General features: G+C 36.6%; 1 long non-coding RNA gene across 2 annotated transcripts in view; it reads right to left on the bottom strand.

Moving 5' to 3' along the window:
* Positions 1-24,389, bottom strand: part of LOC106048177 (uncharacterized) — a 161,132-nt gene that overhangs the window by 76,026 nt on the left and 60,717 nt on the right. For both annotated transcript variants that reach the window (XR_010831102.1, XR_010831103.1), the window contains exon 2: positions 3,406-3,533. This is a non-coding gene — a long non-coding RNA (uncharacterized lncRNA). The remainder of the gene's footprint in view (positions 1-3,405; positions 3,534-24,389) is intronic.

The raw sequence follows: 24,389 nt of genomic DNA, 5'->3' as shown, positions 1-24,389 counted from the left end.
TTTGTGTTTCAAAAATCTGATTTACTGAGATGTTTCTAAACATAGTAAATAATTGAAGAAACTGCAAAGTCTGCATGTGGAAAGGTTCACAAGAACCTTGAAAATTCTTTTGTTGCATTATTTAGTATAGTTATAAATGTCAGGTTACTGTTCATAAAGGTATGTCTGTTTAGAATGGCATTTGCAGAATAATGTTTGCAAAAGTTCATATGAGTATTCCTGTCAGTGCTGCTGGCAAAGATTTCTTTTTTTTTTTTTCTTCAAATAAATTCTTTAATATCACTGGTCGCTTTAAAGGAGATGCTTCATCTTTGCCGTTTTCAGTTGTGTGTGTCTTATGGCAGGTCAAAACATTTCCTAATACTGTAACTTATTGTCATTTTTGCAATAGGTCTAATCAAGCAACAGGATTCTCCATTGCACTTTATGCTATCCAATTCTGATTAGAATAAGAGGCCTCTACTCTAAGGGGTTTCAAATCAAAATGTAAGAAAAGAAGATGAAGACAGAGAGCAATAGAAGCAAAGAAAAGAATTTGTCAGGAAGTACCCAGAAGCCCTGGGGAAGATTTTATTTAATTAAAAGCACTGAGCATATGGAGTACAGTAAGTCATAACAATCACTCTGGGCATTAGGTTCAAAGCGTCTGTCCAATCTTCTGTTTTCACTGTGAACTTTTTTTTAGTGACAGAAATGATTACTGCATGTCTAATTTTCACCTAGTAATTATGATCATAGACATCATATGATCATATATGAAACCCTGAGTTGTTGAAAGTGCCATCTCAACCATTACTTTGAAGTTTAGTAAAGAATCTACAGGAGAGAAAAGTAGAGAATCTACAGGAGCTGAACACTTAACAAAACTACTTAACAAAACCACCTGCTCTTTTTAGAGATGCTGTACATACTGTTCAAGGCATTTGAACTTCTTATGACACATACTTGTCGTTCAAGCACAATTACTCAGAACATAGTAAAACGTGCTCTCATATGGCAACTGATCAGATCTAATTAAGTGAAAAATCTGACTCCCAGGCTTATATCAGGCTAGCCAAGATCATGCCTAGAAGGAATTCATTAAGGAATAAGACACTGAAAAAATAGCAGCTATAACGCATCATTGACTGCTTTCCCATATTCTTCAGCACCACATCTCTTGCAGGCCTACTGAAATGACAAAGCATGAAGTAATAATAGCCAAGGTACCTGCAAGCATGTGGTGTTTCATACAGATCTTTTCCAAGTTTACTCTCATTTGACCTAAAGGATGGGTTCAACTATTTACCTGAGAACAGTTTTGTATACATAACCGAGAACAGGAAATAACATTTCATTGGATATGCCACAGAAACAACAGATTTTTTCTTTTAACATCTGCACATGAAAATATGACAAATACTTGAAATGTTGAAGCTGTACCCTAAAACTTGTTGAAACAGAAGCACCCTATAGACATTTCAGCAAGGCCCTCACTGTGATGGTCGTGATCTACAAGAACCTTGCTCCACCATCCTCCCTTTCTCAGTGAAGATTTGCCTCCGAGCTTTGGCACAGCCTACATGTTTAAGAGGCAGACAGACAATGTGAAAGATATCTGTGAATCTGGTGGTTTCAAGATTGATGATCTAGTCATCCAACACTGGCAACATTGTAAGTTCTTACACAAGTCCTGTAATACAGCTTCCTTTTCCTACTAGAAAACTACATGTTTTTCCAATGCACAATATAGAACTGTTTCATATGTATAACATTAAAGAATAAAAGATAACCATACAAAAAAGTTAGTCATTTTGAGTCTTTGCATATAAAATATATTAATATAACTTAGAACTTAAGACCCAGCATAGTTACTACACTATTTTAAAATATAACCATATTTTAAATGGTTTTCTTCCTCTGATTCACAGAGGAAGAAAAACTGTCAGATACTGGTCACTGGAAATACTTCTAATCCTAAAATCTGATTTCATTCCAAAGTAAACAAAATAGATATTCTGAAATCTTACTTTTTTTTTCCCCCGCTAGAAATACGTATGAAAAAATAATTCTCAAATTCAGTTTCAAGTTTTGTGTGGTTTTTCCTTTGTTTTTGTTTATTTTTTTTTTTTTTTTTTTACTACAAGTACATTTCTTCAAGACCTTTCCTTTTAATTTCTTCTATTTCAGTAAGGTCTGTTGTCACATAAAGCTGCTGGAAGCAGCTTTTTTTTTTTTTTCTTATTTGTCAGTGTTTTCTGTTTATAATTTTTTTACTGTAATAAAGCAAACTATTTTTAAATAACATTTTTCTTCATATGATCTGATAAAATATTCTCCTGATAATAGCTTTTCCAAGGGAACAGTTCTTAGCTGTGTAACTCCAAATTCATACAGAGAACACAAGACAGATGCCCTAGTAAACATCTTTCATAAAATACCCTAGTTCTGTTTGCTTTAATAAGTGAAATAAGAATTATCTAAATAACAAAGGCAAACTAGAAATTTTTGAAAAGGTTAACCACCTTTTAGCCTGGCTTAATCCACGACTGAAAAGCCAACAAAGTCTTAAAGTGTGATTTATCTATGTGATGTATGTTGCACTATAAAACACAAATTGTTATCTATTGAAAGCCGTTGAAGAAGCAGTGAAGCTCCTAAAAGCAAAATTATTGTCAGTAGTAAATATGAGACATGCGATATGGCAAATAAAATTCATTATGCCAAGTTCTAAGCTACCAACATTGTATATACTCTTCAGACATTTGCAAGTTTCAGCAAATGCAGTCTGATATCAGTTCTACTCCAGAAGTCTGAGCAAGGCTTAAGAAGTTAATAAAAACATGAAATAGTGTATGCATAATGTGAATAAAAGCCTTGTTTCCAGCCAGACCCTTGGGTACTTGACAAGAATCACGGCAAAATATCTTGTTAGAGTTCACAGTAAATATTTAGGGCTTACTCTGATCTCTACTTCGGCAATGTAAAGCACCTTCATATGTATATCAAGTAAAGTATTCCAAATGTATGCTGACCAGAATCTGATTCATAACACTAAGGATGTTTTAATCTTGTACACCATAGAAGTATCTCAATGCCCATATTAAGCTTCACCAGTTTCAGAGTTCCCCATAAAGCCCAAGGCAGGCCCATGATGTTCCTTCAGGGTACTGCTGTGCAACTGAGAAAATACACCTCTATAAGCTTATGAATGATTTGCATTATGATTTTGATAGTCTTTAAAAGACTCAACGTTTCATACCATTTACAATACAAAACACTATTAACTATTGTAACACCAAGAATCAATGTAAAAAATTAATTCCTATGACGACACAGGTTTACTTTCTATACTGAGTACATCTCAATAAAAAAAATATCTACTTCATAAAACGTACTTACAAAAAATATATATTATTTTCTTACCAGAGATGATCGTGGACAATCTACTTGACTGACAGAACTAGATTAGAGTCATTTAAGTGAAGCATCCAAAGGCGGCAGAAGGATTTACATCTTGATGTAGAAGGAATTCTCCAAGCATTGATGGTTTTCTAACAAATAAATTAAAAAGAAAAACTCAATTAATGGCAAATAAATATAGGGAGGCATTAGCTGTTCTGAATCTGTTTACTTTATTTTGTCTCAGCTGAGAAAACAATAGAGAAGCGTGACAATAATGCTCACCTTCAAATGCTAGTCCCAGTAGACTATTCTAGACTCAATATGGTAGAAGAAAAGCTTGTGAAAAAGTTTTGAATTCCTGGTGTCAACTTCTAAAAACATGAATTTATTGTCTTCCAAAAGATCCATTTTCAATTTAAAATGAAATAAAACAACCACGTAGCTTTTGCTAAAGAAATATTGTAAATTCTTTCTTTGTCTCTTATGTGTCATCAAAACACAAAAGCTATATTTTGTAATTGTTCTCAGTAACAAACATCACGTATTTCAGAGCGCCCCAAAAGCACTGCTTGGTTCTTCTTTATTTTCTGGAAACAAACTAAACATTAAACCACAAAAATTCAACTCCCCCTAAAAGTTAGAGGTAGTAATATTACTGGGCTGCTTCAACAGAGGAGTGGCCAGTAGATCAAGGGAGGTGATTGTGCCCCTCTATTCTGCCTTTGTGAAGCCCCACTTGGAGTGCTGCATGCAGGTCTGGTGATCCCAGCACAAGGAAGATGTATAGCTGTTAGAACGGGTCCAGAGGAGGGCTATGACATAGAACCAGAGTACCTATACCAGGAAATCATGTTTACCATGTTTTCTTAGCTTCATATTTTTATGTTTAAACTACTTGTTGCTAAAACTGGAGAAACAGAGACCCCTCGTCTCAGCATTGCTCCAAAAGATCTAGGAAATGGAAACTTCAGTTGAATCGAAAACTTCAGAGGTAACTTGCTATGAACTAATAAGAAAGCATTTGGGGTTTTAGGCTCTGCTCTCTGGTTTCATTACCCCTACTGCTTTGGATTCTAAAGAGGAGAGGAGAGAAGTCCTTGCTGCCCTCATTTCACCCACCATCTTTAACTTTGTCTGTGACTTTAATTATATTTCTTCTCATAAGCTTGTCTTGCCTTTATTTTATTTTTAAAGAGATAAGAGCTTGCAGCAAGGCTCCCTAAAAAACTTTCAGCTCTATTTTTAATGCACTCAGTAAAGTCAGAAGCATACATTAAAAAAATACAAAGAGTAGCTGATTATTAATTCTAGTTAAAACTATTACTGAGAGAGAATCACTGATCAGAATTATACTAATTAATTTTACATATTCAGTGATTTTCTACAAGAGCAGCTTTGTGAGTACTTACAGTCTGTCAGGCTTTGCTTAATGTTAAACCCTCACCTTTTGTGCTTCCATGCTTTACGGTATTGTAGAAGACTTGTCGACAAAAGAAACATTTAAACTTTTAGTATGTGTGCAAGCTAAAAATGGAATTACTTCTTTTTGACATTAATTACTGCTTTGGATCACTAAGTAGGAGAAATGTTTATTAATCTATGTACAAAGTTCTCTTTAAGGGTAATCATTTTATCGCTTTGCAGCACGATTCCAAAAACACAATTCAGCACTTGACAGCTTTTGTTAAGCTTGTTTTTGATAATTGGATACAAAAGTCGCTTGTGGCCATTTGGATGGAACTATTCTAGTTTCATGGAGCTTTTGAAAAATGATCAAACTTAAACACATCACTCATTCTGCTGAGCCAGCTTGACAGTTTTGATAGCCCATTACAGTAGTTTATATTTCATTTCTGGAAGATTTCACTAGACATCTCAGAACTAGAGTACCTTGGAAGCTCAAGTTCCAGTGGGCTCAGACTTTGATCTCAGGTCATCATTAGTTAATGCAAATAACCCATGGCGAGTTCTTCCATATTCACATTAACTGGGAACTTTTGAAGTACTACTTTCTCACACCCTTCTTTATTTATAACTGACTTGGACAGCTCAAGAGGCATCTTTGTGAACGACCAAGAACTCTTTCTTCATCATTTGATTAATAATTAAATCAAACAATAATTAATGGGTATGATATTTGTTTGATTAAAAGCAAGCCAGCAGTAGCCTTGTGGAAAATGAAGTTGTTTGCATTTTATTACAGAGAAAGTGAAAAAGAAATGCATATTGTAAATTCTCTCTGTTCTTTTCTCCTTTGAAATGGTAATAGCAACGCAATAGGGAGAGAAGTTGGATCAGGACTGAACAAAGAGGGGGAACATTATTTGTGAATACTCTATAATGTACAACCCAAGTTTTGACTTGGTATTATCCATGCCCTTCTGTTTAACATCTTAAAGATTCATAGGGCCAGTAGTGGCAATAGTCAAACAGTAATGGTGCATTTCCATCTGTCTACCCACAGAAGGGAGAAACACGTTTTATATTTCTCAAGAACAACTCAGAGAAAAGTAATAGTGTAATGTGGCTCAAAAAGCAACAGCAATTATTCCATTCCTCTGAATAGATGTTCTGAATGGGCCAGCTTTACAAACATGTTTCATCAACAATAGTAATCTGACCTGGCTTGATAAAAAAATATGATCCTTTCCCACAGAGGAATGCAAACATTCAGGAAACAGTTTTCTACATACTAAAATAAAGTATGCTTTTTGAACTGCAAGTAAAACTAAAAACAATCCCATGCAAGAATCTGCTCAAATAGTCCACTCAGTTTGATGGAAACATCTCCATATCATACTAGATATATAACATGATTTTGAACTCTCATCTTTCCATCAAAAAGTCCACTAAAATTACTGTCCAACATAAAACAACGCTAATTTGAACATGCATTTACATCAGCTAACAATCTTAACTTAATTTTTAAATCAAATTTCTTCATTTAGACTGTTTATTTAAAAATACAAAGCAATATGAAAAAAAAGAAGGGAACTACTCTATTCTCTTTAGGATTTTCAATGTGAAAATGCCTGTGCTAAACATTTTTCTCTTGTTTAGTGAATACATGAAAGACCAATGCCAAATATGAAGAAATAAAATATCTAATAAATGTGATATGCAATAATTTACTCTCAACCAGGGTATATGGAACTGAATCTTGTTGAAACTGTTCAGACTCACGTAGCACATTTCTAAACAACCTGGAGAAAAAAAATCCATACATTAGCATATACTTAAAAAAAAAAAAATCTACCAAATATGACCAGGAAAGGTTATTCTCAGGCACCCCAGAAGGATTATCTGCTGCCTGCCTCTTTATTTATTTATTAATCTTCACCTCCCACCACCCACAACTCCCTACTCATGTTTAGATTACATTTAGGCAAGCACTAAATTAAGCCATACACCCAAAAGGTGAGAAAGACAGTTTTATGACCTTTTTTTCCTCTCCTCAACATAACAGTACAAGCTTTCTTTGGAGCAATTTGTAAAAGGATTATAAAAAGGCACAGGCCACCCTGTCCAGTCCTATCATTTCCTATCCCACTCAGAATAACTGAACACTAAAGAGTAAGTTTCCATCAGAAGGAACTTACACTGTTTTATACCACGTGTTTTCCTCTACCAGAAGAAACACAGGTAGAATAATGCATCTTAAAACTTTTGCAAAGTTATGCTTGAAATCATTTACCTGATACAAATAAATTGCCCAGGGATGATGAGGACAGAATTAGGTCCTCCAAAAACATTAAAGCTGTTATTATCAGCACAGGATTGTATCAGATACTACAGGCAAAGCTTCTGATATCAAATCCTACTTCTCTTTACCAACAAATTATAGAAATACTGTTATTTGATTATTCTTCTCCATGGTGAGTACACTGATCTTCAGTGCTTGGTGAGCATCAGGGAAAAAAGCCTTACCATAATGATAAAGGCAGACAGTTACTTCTCTCATTTTTATGTGGAGATAAATAAAAGCTCAGAGAAGACAACTGAGTTACTCAGTTTCATCTTAAGAATCTCATGACAGAGCCAAGAGCAGAATATTCTTAGCCCTGTGTTTGGATTATAATAGCAATCATTAATTTAGTTGTAACATTTACACATATTTAAGTTTTGGCAGTATCTGGTTAAGATATCATTATGCAGCAAACACTTGGAGGATGTGTAGATAACATGTCTGGATGATTAAGGAGGAAATCACTACCAGACACTGCAACAATGGGGCAAACCAGAGGGACTATCAGCCGACCATGAAAAAAAATCTTGGCAATATCCACTGCAATGTTAATTAAAAGGAGCAGTAAATTAAAATACTGTCCCTAAACAGTTAAACAATATCAATACCATGAGAGGACTAGTAGAGGGTTTGCCAGCATGCTTTGTAGACTTCTGGTACAGATCACAAATATAGTAAGTAGAGGTGACAAGGTATTTTCAGCTATGAGGGACAAGGGTTTGTGACTCTGATGAAGTGTGAGCATGTGAGAGACATTTTAAATCTGTATTTCAATTCTTAAGATTCAGTAGACAGAGTCTTGGATGTCAGTATTTTGTCCCACTTGCAATGTGTTTGCAGCACATAACTAAAAGATGCAAGAAAACTGTAACTCTGTAACGTACAAACATTCCCAATATTTGCAAGAACACAAGGTCTTTTTCTTTGTGAAACAAAAATCAGGTTGTTTAATAGAAAACAATTGTACTGGGCAGTGACACAGAGATAAATAGAATTCAACGTGCCTTGAATTTTTAATGTTGAATTTTGCAGTAACAAATCACTAGCATTAAAAATTGGAACTCACAGAAGCACAGTGTGGTTGAGGTTAGAAAACCACGTAGTCCAACCCCTTGCTCAAGCAGAGTCAACTACAGTAAGGTTGCCCAGGGTTATGTCCAGTCAGGTTTTGACTGTCTCCAAAGTCATTATTTCCTGTGCTTCAGTCTGTGCCCCATTGCTTCTTGCCACATTACTGGATACACTGAGACAAGCCTTGCTCCATCTTCTTTACTCCCACTGATCTAATATTCACACATATTGATGAGATTCCTCCCAAGCCTTCTTTTCCCCAGGCTGAGTAGTCCCAGATCTTGACCTCTCCTCACACGTTCAATTCTCCAACACCTCAAAACATCTTCACTGCCCTTTGCTGAGCTTCCTCTGCTGTCTCTGTCTATCTTGTACTGGTGAGACCCAGCGCTGGTGCCACCACTCCACATGTGTCTCACAAGTGCTGAATAGAGAAGGATCATCTGCCTCAACCAGACTGGAACACTCTTCCTAATGCAGCCCACGAGGCTGTTAGCCTTTTTTGTTGCAAGGGCACGTTGCTGACTGAAGTTCAACATAGCACCCACCAGGACATTTAGGGCCTTATCTTTGAAAGCTGCAGGAGGTTATTCATCCCCAGCTACAGGACTCTGCACTTCCTTTTGCTGAACCATTTCTCCAGCCTGCTAAAGTCCGTGTTGAATTCCACACACTATGATTTGATAAAGCTTCATATTGCCTCCAGTCATTTCATCAATGCTTTTATTAAGTAGTAGCGGCATACACATTAAAGGTTTCCTTACATTAATTTTATCAGTACTGTATTGCTGTCTACTATTTAAAGCATGCAGATGAAAACTTTCTGCACCTTAGCAATAGGTCACCAAAATCTTCACCACCTTTTCAAAATCCACAAAACTGTACAAATAGGGTGGGATGTACTTAGCCTCCTGCTTCAGGATTTTTTCTGTAGAACTGTGAAGTCTTTCCATGTTTACCTTCCAAGTTTTCACTTATCAATCTCTCTTGGTGATTAAGTCTGCCAGCCTGGATGACAACTTCAGTATAAATAAACGGAGTATTTTCAGTTTCTCTCACCCTTGCACAGAGAGTTATTCTTAGTGTGAGATCAGTTTGAATCCCTCTTAAATAAAAACATAGATCTCAACACATACTTGAGATATCTAACAGAGCACTGTACTTTTAGGCTGATATTTTAAAGCTGTTGAATAATCACAGAACAGCAACATTAGTTCAGAATAATGCTTTTAAAGGGAAATTTGAAAATACAGTCTAAAAAGTTATGCTTGGACATACTGAAATCACAAGAGTGGATTTTCTTCCAACATAGACTATAAGCATGGGCAGCACTGCATAGCTTAAAGATGGCTTCATTCTACACTGGCTCTAAAGATGACTAATGTCAGCGAAGCCCAAGTGCTAGAATCACAGAACTGTTAAGGTTGGGAAAGACCTCCAAGATCATCTGGTCCAACCATCCCCCTACCACACCAGTATCACCCACTAAACCGTGTCCCTAAGTACCACATCCAAATATTCCTTAAACACCCCCAGGCACGGTGACTTCACCACTTCCCTGGACAACCTGTTCTAGTGCCTGACCACTCTGAGAAGAAGTTTCTCAGAATTTCCAACCTGAGTTTTTCCTAATTTCCAACCTGCATGGATGATACCGTGCAACTAACATTAGCATCCTACTAACTTGCATAAGATTAATTTAGGACCAGCCGATCAGAAATTACAAAGTCTGACTAAGAATTTTTAATACCCTTATGATAAAATTCTTAGAGGGAGCTTAAACTGAATCAAAATTAAAAGAGAAAGGTATATACATGAAAGCACTGTAGTCACTCCGTTTCTTCTTCCTGTAACATTCACCACCACAGCAGATGCGTAGTATAGGAATGCTTTACACAAACACAACACTTACCTCTTCTGATAGAGTCCTAGATCCAAGGTTAGCATAAAAGACATGTAAACCATTTTGAGAAGTCCTAGAAGTTCTCTGCCTGCTTTACCTTTTTACCTTTAGCTCCCTAACTCACAAATAAAGTCCACCTGGAAATACAATGATAATGGCAAAAAATGTTAAATATACACACAAACAAACTGATCAGCTTTGTAAGAAACAGTACCCAACAATAATCTTTCCTGACTGGACCTCATGTCACTGCTGGACCCTTTCCTGCCACTAAGTTAGTTTAAGCAGCTGATATTTTCCTTGAACTGTTATATTGTAGGTCCACACTTCTTGGGTTCAGCATCAACTCTTTCTCTCCAACAACCTTCCAGTGAATTTCTCAGCTAATACTTATTTGAAACTGAAAACTTTTAGCTCTGATTTGTCACTACATCTAACCACACTCACAAGTAGTAGGGAGAGGTGACCACAGTGAGTTGGCTACAGCTTCATCACTCATAGCTGCTGGGTATAAATCAGACGTATATTGTGGACAGCAGTCGAGAACCAGAAAAAATAAAGCTCTGTTCAGCCACTTTCTCCCTCTTCCTTGTTTCCTTTTCCCTGAAGGCACACAAAATATTTCCAGTGGAAATGTTTAAAAGCTATGTCGTACTCCAAGTCATAACATTATCAAAGCAATTAATTCTTGTCTTCTGAAAGCAGATTTTCCAAGTGCATGTCATCATTTTTTTCATAAATAGGAAAGCCTATGCCTTTTCAGAGGAAAAGATTGCTAAATAAGAGAAAAACACTAGATGAAGCTTTTAGAAAGAACAGTAAAAAGAACTCATAAAAACACAACACAGAAGCGTTGGCAAAACTGCCAGCTATCCTCTTTCATGTCTGGGATATTATTTTCACAGGAATTATGCCAACGCAGTTTTGTTGTGTCTTCTGGTTGAATGCACCAAGTGGCAGCAGAGGTAATAGTCCTGAGGGAGAGCTTTCCATCAGCAATGGCACCTCCAGAGGTCTGAATGTTGGGCTGAGACCCAGATGATGCAGGACTGACCTCCATGGATGATTTATTTGTTGTTCCTAATGAGAAGTGACTTAGACGAACTACATTTTATTATCATTATTTTAACAGGAGTTTAGGCTAGGAGCTTTGACTGGCAAGGGAGGTTTTCTTGGTCTGAAACATTATTTTCATAATACAGTTGAAGCATGTGCTGATGTAAATTGCTCCATATTTAAAAGGCCATCTATTTTCAGGTTGGGGCTTTTAGATTTCCTAGACACTGTAGAGATAAGTCCCCTAGTTATTAAGCTGGTATTAAAAATCAGTACAAGTAATGGAGATTGAATCTACTCAGTGGTGGTCCTAACACTTTTTAGCTAGTGGACATCAAACACCACCAGTGTGTACTTCTGCTCCAGGGTGCTGCAGTGCCAGGCTTGCAGTTTGCAAGGGTGCTGGTCACACTTCACATTGGAGGGAAATAAGACCCCAAGACCCTGCCATAACAGACTGTAATATCCTGAAGTAAAAACTGCTCCTGCATTCGCTTTAAATGTTAATAGTACCATCCAAAATTTCAGGACTGCATGATTAGCAAAAAACCTGCTACTGCAGGGGAAAGTACAAATGTCATTCTGGGAATATTTTAGCTACCAATTCTTTTTCATAAATGCATTAAATAGCACTTTGTAGAAGGTTTTAGAAGAAATGTATACAACAATTAAGGAAGTTTTACAGTAATTTCACCTGTCTATATTAAACCATAGTATAAGATAATAAAAAAAGAAACAAAACTTAAATGCTAAATTTTAAGATAACCTTGTCCTATTTATTAGTACAATCCACTTAATTTTATGGCATTTATAATAGATGTTAGTCTTATTAGCATAATAAAGAATTATAACCTGTAACAGTCAAGATAGTAAATTACTGCCTTTGCATTTAAGATTTACATTGACAAATACATTGACCTTCACATTATGTTAAGCTTAAAGGTTAAAATAATTGCATTATTGTTGGCTTTGTCTTGTTGGATGATGCAAAATTTCCTCAAAGGTCTATTGAAGGACAAAAGATTGATATAAATTGGAGGGAAGAAAAGTATGAATACTATGGGACAACTCACACAGCAAATTTTCCACAAGCTCAAGATTATATATGCCCACAGGAACAGAGAATGAGAGTGGAATTTAGTGAATTACTTTTTTTCTTTTTGCCTTTCTAGGGATGCTCAGCTGAGAATGGCATTTTAGGTAGTGACATTGTTTTTAAGCTTTACCTTGTACTGACCACAGCGTTAATTCATCTGTTATGGGTTTTAGAAACATGTTTTTTTCATAGAGATTTCAACACACTTTTACAGCATCTTTTCTGAAAACTTCAGATGGCTTTTCCACTGGAAGTCCCACCAACAGTGCATAGCATCAAAGAGATGTTATACAGCAATGTACAATGTTGGAGGAACTCTAACACAGGATTTATTGCCCAACCCTTTATGATGATACTAATACAATTATAACAGCTAAAATAAAAAAAAATACAGTCACAACATCTTGTAAAGCAAGCTTGAATTTGAGAATGCTAATGATTCACCACAGCCAACCGTAGTCTTGGTAACTTAACCTCAGGGATCAAAGTTATCAGGATCAACTTGCCATTGAAGGAAATAAATCACCGAAAGTATTTCACTCTTCCACTTGGGAGGGCTGGGGTAGTGGGATGACAGAGCTTTATTTCTGGTTCAGTTTAGGAATCTTCCTCATATTGTTATAGCTATGAATTTGAGAGGCCCATAGCAATGCAAAGAACTGGGAAGGGGGGAGGTCGTCCTCTTCTGCAGAAACCAATGAAATGGGAATGATACAAAAGGCTTCCATTTCTAACCTGATTCAACTTGAGCATCCTTGTAGCAGTAGCACATTCCCTCAAAAGCACAAGGACAGATCTGCTGAAATTCCTTTCTATACAGATTTTCAACCAGCTCTTTCCTTTGGCTTGCAAGCAGTATGCTAACCTGGGTGTTTGCTGACTGATCTGTTAGGATGATGTTAAACTCACTGTGCATTTTTTACTGACTGCCTACAATGTGGCATATTGATTTTGCCTTTCCCTGGTTCACTTCTAAAACCTACACACTCAAAACTGTTACTTATTTGAAGCTTTCTACTTCTTCAGCCCTGTTCTGACAGATATCTGTGTTCTGACACCATCTGCTATCTTCATATTCCATCACCGAACCACAGGCTAGCACTTCTGCTGTGACAGCTTTTGAGGTGTAAAACACACTTCTCTTGACATCTGCCTCAGCTCATCCATCCTCCAACTGAAAATATTCTTTAGAGATACTTTACATTTTAATTTCTCTACAGGATCCTTCTTCACTCAAAGGATGCCAGCTTTCTGTGGTTTATTGTCTTCCCCATTTTGAAAAGAACTCATTTTTTGTATACAAGCTCAGAGTGCAGTAGTCAGGGAACACCTGATGTGCCATATGAATACTGCTTGTTACTGTGTGCGGCTTGTAAAGGCATACAGAGTCCTGCACGTCTCTTATAGGTGTAAGAAGGCTAGATATCCCAACACTTTTGACTGCAATGACGCATTTGGGTTAACAAAACCATCTGTTACCCTAAAATGAAAAGGAAAATACCAAGCAAGCTGATGAGACGTGTTATGGTCTACTGGACTAGGAAATGAAAGATAATCCCATCTGAAGCTCCACCTCTGCACATAATCAGTCCACCTAGTATCTTTACCTTTCAAGTTTTGATGACATTCACCCGATTTCCTCACAGAAGTCTTATGAGTTAATTAGTGCTGTAAAATCAGTTTGACAATTTGGGATCTAAGATGTAGTTCATTCTCCAGCCTTTAACCACCATGATGCTATTCCAAGAGCACAGCATGTTTTAAAATTACTTATCTTACTAAAAAATAAACAGGTACACCTTTACAGATGGAAGAACTGAGGTTTGCTGCTATTTCTTTTCAAACTATCTGACCTTATGAATTTCAATATAACCAGATATATACAGAATATATTAGAATTAGGTTGTGGAACTTGTGTAATAATAGGTAAGAAAACTTACAAAGGAGAAGTTTCAGTTGCTAAAGACATAGTAAAAAAAAAATCTAACAGAAGTATCGAAGTTAAAAACAAGAAATCATGGCTGGTGAACTTCCATCTTCACTAAATATGTAAAGAAAATCAGTATTTCTGAATATCTGTTCTTTTGTCTCTTTTCAAGTACTCTGAATAATAAAATAGTTTCTCTTAATAGAATGCCTCATTTTTTTCCTTTTTTTAACATAAGGATGAAAAACAATGTTTCCTACCAAACTGGAGTAATGTGACTCGGAGAGTGCAGGCTTGAAGAAAGTTCCAGTAGATAAAACAGTCTATCACAGAATCATAGAACAGCTTGGGTTGGTAGGTATCTCAAAGATCACCCAGGAAGGTACCTCAAAGAGCACCCCCCTGCCAAGGGCAGGAATGCCACCCACTGGATCAAGTTGCCCAGGGCCCCATCCAATCTGGCCTTGAACACCTCCAGGGATGGGGCATCCACAGCTTCTCTGGGCAACCTGTGCTCCAAGTGAAAAATTTCCTCCTAATGTCTAATCTAACTCTCCCGTCTTAGTTTAAAACCATTCCCCCTTGACCTATCATTATTTGACTAAGCAAAAAGTTGCTCTCCATCTCTTTCCATAAGCCCCCTTTAAGTATTAAAAGGCTGCTGTAAGGTCTCTCTGGAGCCTTCTCTTCTCCAGGCTGAACAGCCCCAGCTCTCTCAGCCTTTCTTCGTAGCAGAGAACTTGAAGTATGTAACAGGTTGTTTTCATTCAGCTCAAGAGTTACTATTACAATTAATTTCTTATAGACTTCTTATAGGTCTTCAAACACATTTAACTTATAAACAAGGTATTTAGCAGTCTGTGTTCACACCTTGCCAGAAACAGTCATCTCCAGTAATGCAGTTTATAACACATTTTTTATTAAGTATATTGATTTCCACCTCTCTTCATTGCTTTGGCTTCCTTATCATCTCTCTCTTTGAGTCTCCCTTTGCTCGTTTTTCCTAGCCGTACCTTCCAGCAACAACTTTGTATGTATTTTAAGGAATAAAACCTTTTTCTTCAAGGTTCTACATTTGTACTTTTTATTAGTTCTTGTCAAATATATTTTTAAAGTTTATGCTTGCCTAATGCACCGTCCATATACTCCTATTGTATCCAAATTAAATATATGTTCTGCATCAAGGAAAAGCAAAATAACCATGTTTTATGCTTTTTACACAGCAGGCCCAGGGCTCTCATAATAGTATCTGCAAATAGTCTGCCTATAATAATTCCCAACTGATCTAAGTGCATGTATCTAGCTAAAGTACTTCCTAATTTACCTGCCAGCATGCTGACAAAAATCTCTCCATCAGCATTTATTAATGAAATAGATCTATACTGTAAGCAGTTAGTCAAACTCTCTCCTTTTTGGCTATTGCTAGTTTTTACTTTGTTCCAAGAGAAGAAGCCTCCTACTTAAATGATCATAAATTAATTTATCGATGCAATAGCATGTTGTTGTGTTTTTTTTGTTTGTTTTATTATTTTTTTTAATAGTCCTGTAAAGGAAGATACAGGAGTGTCTGTCTGATACCTTGTTTAGCTAAGATCCTTTCACAAACATCCACACAGTACTTGGTAATGGAAGAATTTTTATCATTTCTAAATGAGAGCAAGTAAATATTTTAGATAGTATAGTTAAGTGCTGTTCTAATTTCTCTGCAGCACATAACTCAAATAAAAACATACAAAATCATGTTACCTTGTGTGAAGTAATTACTACTTGTCTTTCCAAAAGTTTTATACTTTTTTCTTAATATTTCTGAGGCTTCCCTCACATCCCACTGTAGCTATAACTATATTCACTATATAATATAAATAACTATAACATATAAATACTATTATATACATTTAATAACTATATGGTTACACATTTATGTCACACTTGCACATAAGTTCTCAGTTACATACTTAACCACATCCAAGACACTTTTGTTTGAATGTACGATTTTTCAGATGAATATTGTAGTTTGTTCTGTTTTATCATTTCCGAAAGAGACCCACTAGGTCTCTAGCTTTAAGGAAGAGGAACTATTTGCTTACATTTCAGTTCCAGGAGTGAAAAGGCCTATTAGACACTGAGATCTTTAAGATTTTTTAAGAGGGGAAACTTCAGTAATAAAATCACCTATAATTACACTCTACCAATATGCCACTGTATCTGAGATGAAGGAATTCTATGATAATAAGTCAAATGATGCTAACAAAACTCTGCTTGATCCATAGGGCATTACCATGGATATGGTAAAGTTCTAGTCCCATACCTTATCACCTAAAACCATAAATACATCCTGTTGTTATACCTCTTAGCTGTTTCTGCATTCCCCCAAAGGTTTAAGTTCACCTCCACCCTGCACAATGCTAACTCCTCTGGCTCCATGAACCCTGGGCTGGCTGCCCGCTGAAAAGCCAGCCAACTGCCCTGCAGGACCCCGCAAAGCAAGCATGCAAGGGACTTTGCCCCACACACCACTTCCTATCTCAATGCCACCACACATTTTTCCGTCTTTACTTCCTTTCCATCCACTCCTTTCTCTTTCTTTCAGAACGTGTCCTTCCTAACCTCCTTATTGATAACAATCATGGGAAATGAAATATCTTTCTCTTAGTATAATTGCTTCATTTTTTCTTCCTAGCATATTACTGCTCAGAGTAACACAAGTCTTCTTAAACAACTTTAATCTCATTATTTTTCTTACCGTTTTCCCCACCTTCACTTGGGGATCATTTTGCTTTTGGGTTTAGCAGACTGGCAACCTACACTTCGGTGCAGTCTCACTATATGGAAATAACTGAATTTTTCAGGTTCTCTTCCACTAAGTTCAGTTTCAATGATTTAATCCTTTCCTTTCTCTTCTTTATGATGTACTGCTGATCTTGATGTGTTCAAAAGGAAAAAATCTCAATTTTATATTTTCTGTTTCAAGACAGACTGTAATCTTTCTTAGGTCTTTCTTCCTCAGTGTAGTTTATGACAGGTCTTGAAACACTGGTACCATATATTCTCCCAGAGCAAGATCAGAAAGCTCTCTAGCCTTTTTTTTCCTCCCCTCCCCTCTTCCTATTCCTCATTCCGTCTCTCTCTCAAGGACTTTTCCACTAAAAATAGTGCAGTTTTAAAATCGTTTTGTAGTTTACCTGAATTGAAAATACGGACGGTAAAGAAAAAAATCATGTCCTCTAATTATGATGAGCTTTGTAATTATTTTCTATTGTAGAAAGGCATAAGTCTTGCTTTAATATTTAACAAAATTTTTCATATTATTTTCTTCCAGAGTCTTCTACAGTGTTGCAAGATCTTTTTCCTATTTTTAGTCATATTGGTTTTATTTTGTAAAACTAATATATTTGCAGAGATTTATTCATATTTATCTGCAAGATAAATACTTGATTTTTACCTTCAATTTTTAACCTCCTATTCATTTTTCTCAAGCTTCACCTGCTACAGACTTCAGAGACTTGACTAAAGCGGACCCCTCAAAGCCCTGCCTAGTAGTTGGGACTGTCCTTTCTGTCAGCTAAGCACACCCTGCTTCCTCCTGTGCTGGACATTTCTGAGCGTCATGGAAGTTTACCAGGGAACAATACCCAGACCCAAGCATGCACTAGAAGCCTTCTCAGAAGTTCAGTGTCAAAAAATGCCATGTGTATTTTCCACCATATAAAATAACAACTGGGCCTAGGGCCAGCATGAAGACCTTGTGTTTCATCTCATTTCACATGCACTGTGCTTTCTAAAACTTATTTTCATTAATATGGAGGTCATGTTCATAAGTGTGATACATTTTACATTACATGCATTAATAAGGATGTTTTCAAGCTAACAGTAATAATTCAATGAGTATCCAAAGTATTAAAGGGGGTGATATATATAGCTCTGGACTCAAAATGGCTATGTGTAAATAGGGAGGATTTTCATGAATCTCAATATAAGACTGTCTCTCAAACTTTTCCCTCAGATTTAGCTAACTGTATTCCTTGAACATAAATTTACCAGTGCTTCAACGTACTTCACAAACGGTACTGTAGACAAATTCAGTGACTGCGACCCTCCAGGAATAAAGCACTGCAAACTTTGAACAAGTTTATAAAAAAGCAACTTTTATAGCAAAAAATTAAAATTGGTAACTTTCATTTCCTGCAAGTTTTAACCCTACATTAAGCATAGCACAAAATTTTATTTGCAATGCTAATAGACATGAAGCAATTTGGAATAATGTGTTATTATTAAAGTCTAGAAGAAAAAACACAGACCATTCACCTTTAAGCAGGCCTATAATCATGTACTTTCCCTACCATCCTAACTGTTGGACATTCTTTCCTGAATGCCACCTGATATCAAAATCATCTAATTCTTTCATGGAACACCATATGGGTACATCTGATAGGTCAGCAAACCCTAAACAGACATCAAACCTGCAAAGACGTACGTCATGTTAGACTTCTGCAGCTATGTTAACCTCTCTTTCAACGTCACCTGGCTTTGCACAGGTTCACTTTGTGCAAATCCCACTGAAAGATCAGTCTGTAAGGTGACCATCACCACATCTACCTCATGCAATGAAGAATGACACAAGAACTCTAGACCTGGCACAAACCTGTGTAAGGAGCAGGTGGTCCACTGAAGCCTCCACAAGCACAGGTCCATGCTAGACCTGCTGGCTCCGGTCTAGAAGCACATTTGAAGTTACCCTGCACAGACACGACCCACACCTCGCAAAACAGCATTTCTCACCATGGGGAGCACACAGCTTGCATCCAGTGCACAGGCTGAAAGTGAGACAACATGGCACATATCATCAGCCAAGGCACCTCAAACCTACTCGTGAATTGCAATCTTGCAAAACTTGGGAGAGAAAAACAGGTTCCCCTTTCCCAGCTCTAGGCCCAACACAAATGTTATGCTTGGCAAGATGACACATTCAGTTCCTTAAGACAAATTGCTTTAGCTTTATAGTATGTCCTTGATAATATGGAATCCGTGATCCTTAAGTATAATACATTTGAAAGCTCTTGCAAGAGAACTGTGTATTTGTAACCTTAAAACAAACAGCATTTTAGTGACAGTTAGTGTCACCAAAATGAAAAATAATTGCTCACCACCGGCTATAAATTATGTTTATTTTGCCAAGGGCAACATTTACTAGAAATTGTAAATAGCAAGTAAGTCAGAAATCACGTAAATCATGACCCTAGCTAATTAAATTCTGGATCTAATGGAGTGAAATTTATTGACAGCTCACTAAAATAAATTAAGAAAAGCAGCAACTGCATTTGTTGAAAGTAATGAAGTGTTGGGGCATGCGTATGCATTTTGTTGTGGGTTTTCTTGTTGTTGCTGCTGTTTGTAGTTTTTGGTGTTTATTTTTGCAAGCACTTAGGTTACTATAAAATTGCTTTGGACACACTGTTAACATATAAAAGCCAATTACTACTCTTTAATCAGAGAGATTATCCCTATTTACTGAAAAATAACCTATTTGCACTATTGCTTCTATTTTTTATTCCTGCTTATGAAATTGGACACTTATTAAATATTGAAACCTAGGAAGGCAATGAAGAGATGTCAAGTTAATGATATGCCTGTACCTATTCACATGGTATTAGCTTTCTTCAGTCATTTCAGTATTCCCATCCTCTAATTTGTAATGAACTAACATAAACATTTTTGTTATTAAAATAGCAAATAGCATTCATGGTGGGAGAATGCGTATTCTCAGACCTGCACGGAGATTTGCTATAGAGTTCCCAAATCATATTTTACCTTTACTTGCAACACAAACTAAATTCCAACCAACCCATCCATTAAACAGTTTAATTACTAAGCCCCAGAACAGAAATCACAGAGAGCAGATATTCTGGCAACATATATATATATATATATATATATATATATATATATATATATATATATATATGAGAGAGAGAGAGAGAGAGAGAGAGAGAAATATATATATATTTATATATAAAGAAAAAGCCTGAAGAGAGAGAGACATTAAAAAAATCGAAGGAAGAAGGTCTGCTCTGAGGTGTAGGTAACTATATGGGGATGGATTAAATTGCAAATAAAAGATACATAAATACAAAGAGGGCTAAAGGAAGAAAAACGTGCAGTTGACTCAATAGAGAAACATGTTATTGACAGCTACACTGGACAAAAATAGATAATTTATGGCACACAAAGGGCTTTAGTAAAGCAGCTACTGAGATGCTAAATGTAGGAACTGGATGTATCCTGCCAAGAAAAAAAGTAGATGGGAATACCCAAGGAAACAAAAAGGTGTTTCCAAGGTTAACAACAGGTGAATAGATGTCACTACCATCTGCGCTAATTAGTAAATCTGAGGACTTGTAGACAACTTTTTCAGAGATTGCTCCTGTGCAGCTGAAGCCAGCAGATTAGCAGCTAATTACCTGAGGAGACCTTTACATGAATAGTGATGGCCAGCACAGGAACCATGTATAGCCACCTTTAATGAAACTACACAATGAATAACAACTATACCCATACATTTTTTGCACAGCAGGCTGGTAAATTATTTGACAATATTTTCCACTGTGTATGCCTTTAAACACTGAACACGACTGATTTCTTCTTCCAGATTTTTTTTAAACTTTTAAAACACTTGTTTCCATTTGATTTGATGTTTAGATCACAATTACTTGGTACTTTTATGTAAAAGCTCATCAAATACTTGAATTCATTGACAATATTTGTCTTCACTAGCACAAAGTGAAGGTGCAAGTCTAATGCATTCCCTTTAACGGCATATAATACCACACTTCTCTTTTGGCCTGCCTCCTCAACATCGAGCTCCAGCATAAAACCATTTCATATTTTGTTATTTCTTACACATTCATAGCTTTCTCTTCACTAAAATTACATTTCTAATGAAGAAGTTCCTGCAATAACAGGCATGCCTTAAGTGCTGAAAGCAGAAGCACTTCTTTGTATCACCCTAAAGCTCTTCCTCAGGAGAAGGGGAGCACTTCTTTCACAACACTCAACAAGAAGAAATGCTGAGGGTGAGAGATGAAGCTGAGAGGCTTCAAAGCTCCATGGACACAAGCAGCAGAGGCTCCTCAATCTAGGGTTGTGCAATAGGCAGCAAGCATCTCCCCACCAGGATACATGTCTGTGGTCACCAGCCACTACTATTTACAGACTCAGAGAGCTACAAAAAACCTAAAAAATAATAAAAGATGTATGAATCCTAAAAGAACTAGTTTGTGTTCAGTTGTAGCACATATTTATAGCATACAGCCACAGATATTTCACTCCAGGTCTCCAGGGCCATTTCTCTGTTTATAGTCTGTTATCCCAGTGAACGCCAGCAGAAAATGCAATTCGGTCAACAAAAAGATGCCCAATGACTATTTTAAATCTGTCATATGGTTCTTCTGACAAAACAAATGAGATTCCTAAGGAAACCTATAGGTTAAGCAATGAAACCATTCCCTTCAGACAAGCAATAAGTGAAAAATCAATTAAAGTACCTCAAACACTGCAAGTCTAGATTTATATCATTGTTGATCAAAATTAGAGAAATTGACCTCGCACTCCATTCTTGAACCCACCTATGCCACCAGGCTTAAGCATCTATTTCATGGACAAAGTATAATCATTTTATTTCTCCTTCCTCAAACAGGCTACATGAAATGCATATACGTAAGAGAAGCCTTTTTTTAAAAAAAAAAAAAGCTACAGAGTATTACAGAGTTAACAGTGCAGTTTGTGACAGAAATATTAAGTAGAAATTTGTCTGTATGGTGTCTTGCCCTATACCGATCATCAGAACCAGTATTGCATCAGTTTTTCCTATCCATCTTCCAGACCAAGTATGTATGTAGTTAATTTCAGTTATTCAAGAACTGTACAAAATTCTAAAAAAAAAGTTAGAGAAAAATATTTGGATCACTGATTTTTCTTTTTAAAGCCATACATAACTACATATAAAAATTTGGAAGGCTGCTTAGCAAACCAGGTTTCTGAAGATTATTTTAGGAAGACATTTCCACTTCAGATGGATGTGCTGATCTGCAGTATCCTCCTTCAGAGTGCAGAGAGCAGGGCCTGGGGAACAGAAGTTTTTGGATGGTGCTTTAGAAGTTTTCTAAGTACCATATTAGGTAAACTTTCCCTTCTGTCTCTCTTTGAGATGAAAAAAAAAAACAGGAAATGAGTAAGACACGATGAAAATATGAAATCTTTAAAATCGTCCTTACTATTCCCAACTAAACCATCAAATACACACAAAAAAAGTAGTATTAGGCAGGAGCAGTTAACATGCATTTTGATTGGTAACTAGTAGAAATTTGACTAGAAAAATGCCAGAGATAAAAGCCAATTAAATGTAATACGCATTCACTTCTTTGTGTGATAATATATCACGTAATATTTCAGTCATATGAAATAAATGCCCAGCTATAGCTCTTATGTAGATATATACTACCTAGAGAACCAGAAGCACGAGCTATTCTATACAGGAATATCTTGAACTGTTTCTTGGCTTGCATGCAGAACATGTGGCAGACAAAGGGATATGGCCAGCCTCTTTTCAGTGGTTTGTGGGGACAGGACAAGGTGTAATGGCCACAAAATGGAGCACAGAAAGTTCTGCACCAACACGCAAACAAACCTGAAAGAACTTCACAGTGAGGGTGATGGAGCACTGGAACTGGCTGCCCAGGAAGGTTGTGGAGTCTCCTTTTCCGGAGATATTCAAGGCCTGTCTGGACGCCTACCTGGGTAACCTGCTCTAGGAAGTCTGCTTTGGCCAGGGGTTGGACCTCATGATCTCTTGAGGTCCCTTCCAACCCCTACAATCCTGTGATATCGAAAATCTGGTTATCTACTGCTTAGTTGAGAAAGTTGCCACTTTTTTCATCAAATCTGATGTATAAGGATAAGGATCCCTTTAAGTTGCCATCTTCACTTGTGAATAAGGGGTACAACACAGCTGCCCCACATGTTCCTTCACCTTCACCCTGACGTGGCAGCATGACAAAGCATTTGGCAAGCCACAAGCAAAGAACAGTGGCCAAGTGCAGGTGGCTAAGGACATTATGTCATGCCTGTAATAACAGAAGTAGATGAACAAAGTCATCTTGTCTAGAAAGAGTTACAAATGTTTTGTTATTCATAGGCTGGAAACAACTATATGCACTACCAACAAGATACATTACCTTAGCTATAAATACACACACACACCCCTTCAGTGTACGCGTATTTTTATTTCTTTAACAGAAAATCCTTACCTCCAAATCCTAAACCCCAGGGCATTACACAGCTCTTGGTCATTTTCAGCTACACAGCCAAATAGATCTGCATAAGTTTCTGCATCATTTAAAATCCCCCATTGAAGATGACTTCTCTTTGAGAGAAATTAGAAACAAGAAATCAGATTAAGTTATCACATTCCTCACACATTAATTTCCTTAGACCAACTTAACTTAAAAAATAAAATACCTGCTAAACAAGATCCTGCTTTACTTCTTTCAGAATTTAAAGGAAAATACTCGTATTAGTTATTATAAACACATCGTGCCTTACCAAGATCACCAATGTGAACAGAAAACATTCAAATGCTAAACCGTGATTCTCAAACGCATACACAAAAGGCTGAAAATTTTGAAGAACACTGTAGTAAGATGCCTAAATCTCACAGAATTAAATGGGAGTTCAGCGCCTAATTCCTCTAGATTGCTTTGTAAAGCATGTGTTGAACAATCACCCATCAAAAAAACTTAAAACATCACAAGCTGCCCAGAAATACTTTACAAAAGGAACTCAATTTAGATGCGTTCATGTCCACAAATAGTTCTACCACCTCCATACAACCCTGCATACCCTATCAATGAAAGACAAGATCAGACTTCTCCAATTGCTCAGCATATGGTATACAGAGAAGAACCACAACAAATCAGAGATCAAATTTTTAAGTGCTTGTATCTTTGCTGTATAGCATAGTCTCTTGAGTTAGAGAATCTTGTCACTGACTTTTCCATTATTTACATACTTAGTGAGGTGCAGTTTCTCCTGACTATTACTATAGTCTTTTTTTAAACAGCTGTAACTGAATTTTATGTTTGTAAATGATAAAAAAAAAAAGAAACATTAATTAAGGCAATATAACAGAAGATAGGTGAATTTAGTTAATTCC

Source organism: Anser cygnoides, chromosome 4 (assembly GCF_040182565.1).
Source record: "Anser cygnoides isolate HZ-2024a breed goose chromosome 4, Taihu_goose_T2T_genome, whole genome shotgun sequence".
Taxonomy (NCBI): Eukaryota; Metazoa; Chordata; class Aves; order Anseriformes; family Anatidae; genus Anser; species Anser cygnoides.
This window is presented reverse-complemented; position numbering and strand designations above follow the sequence as displayed.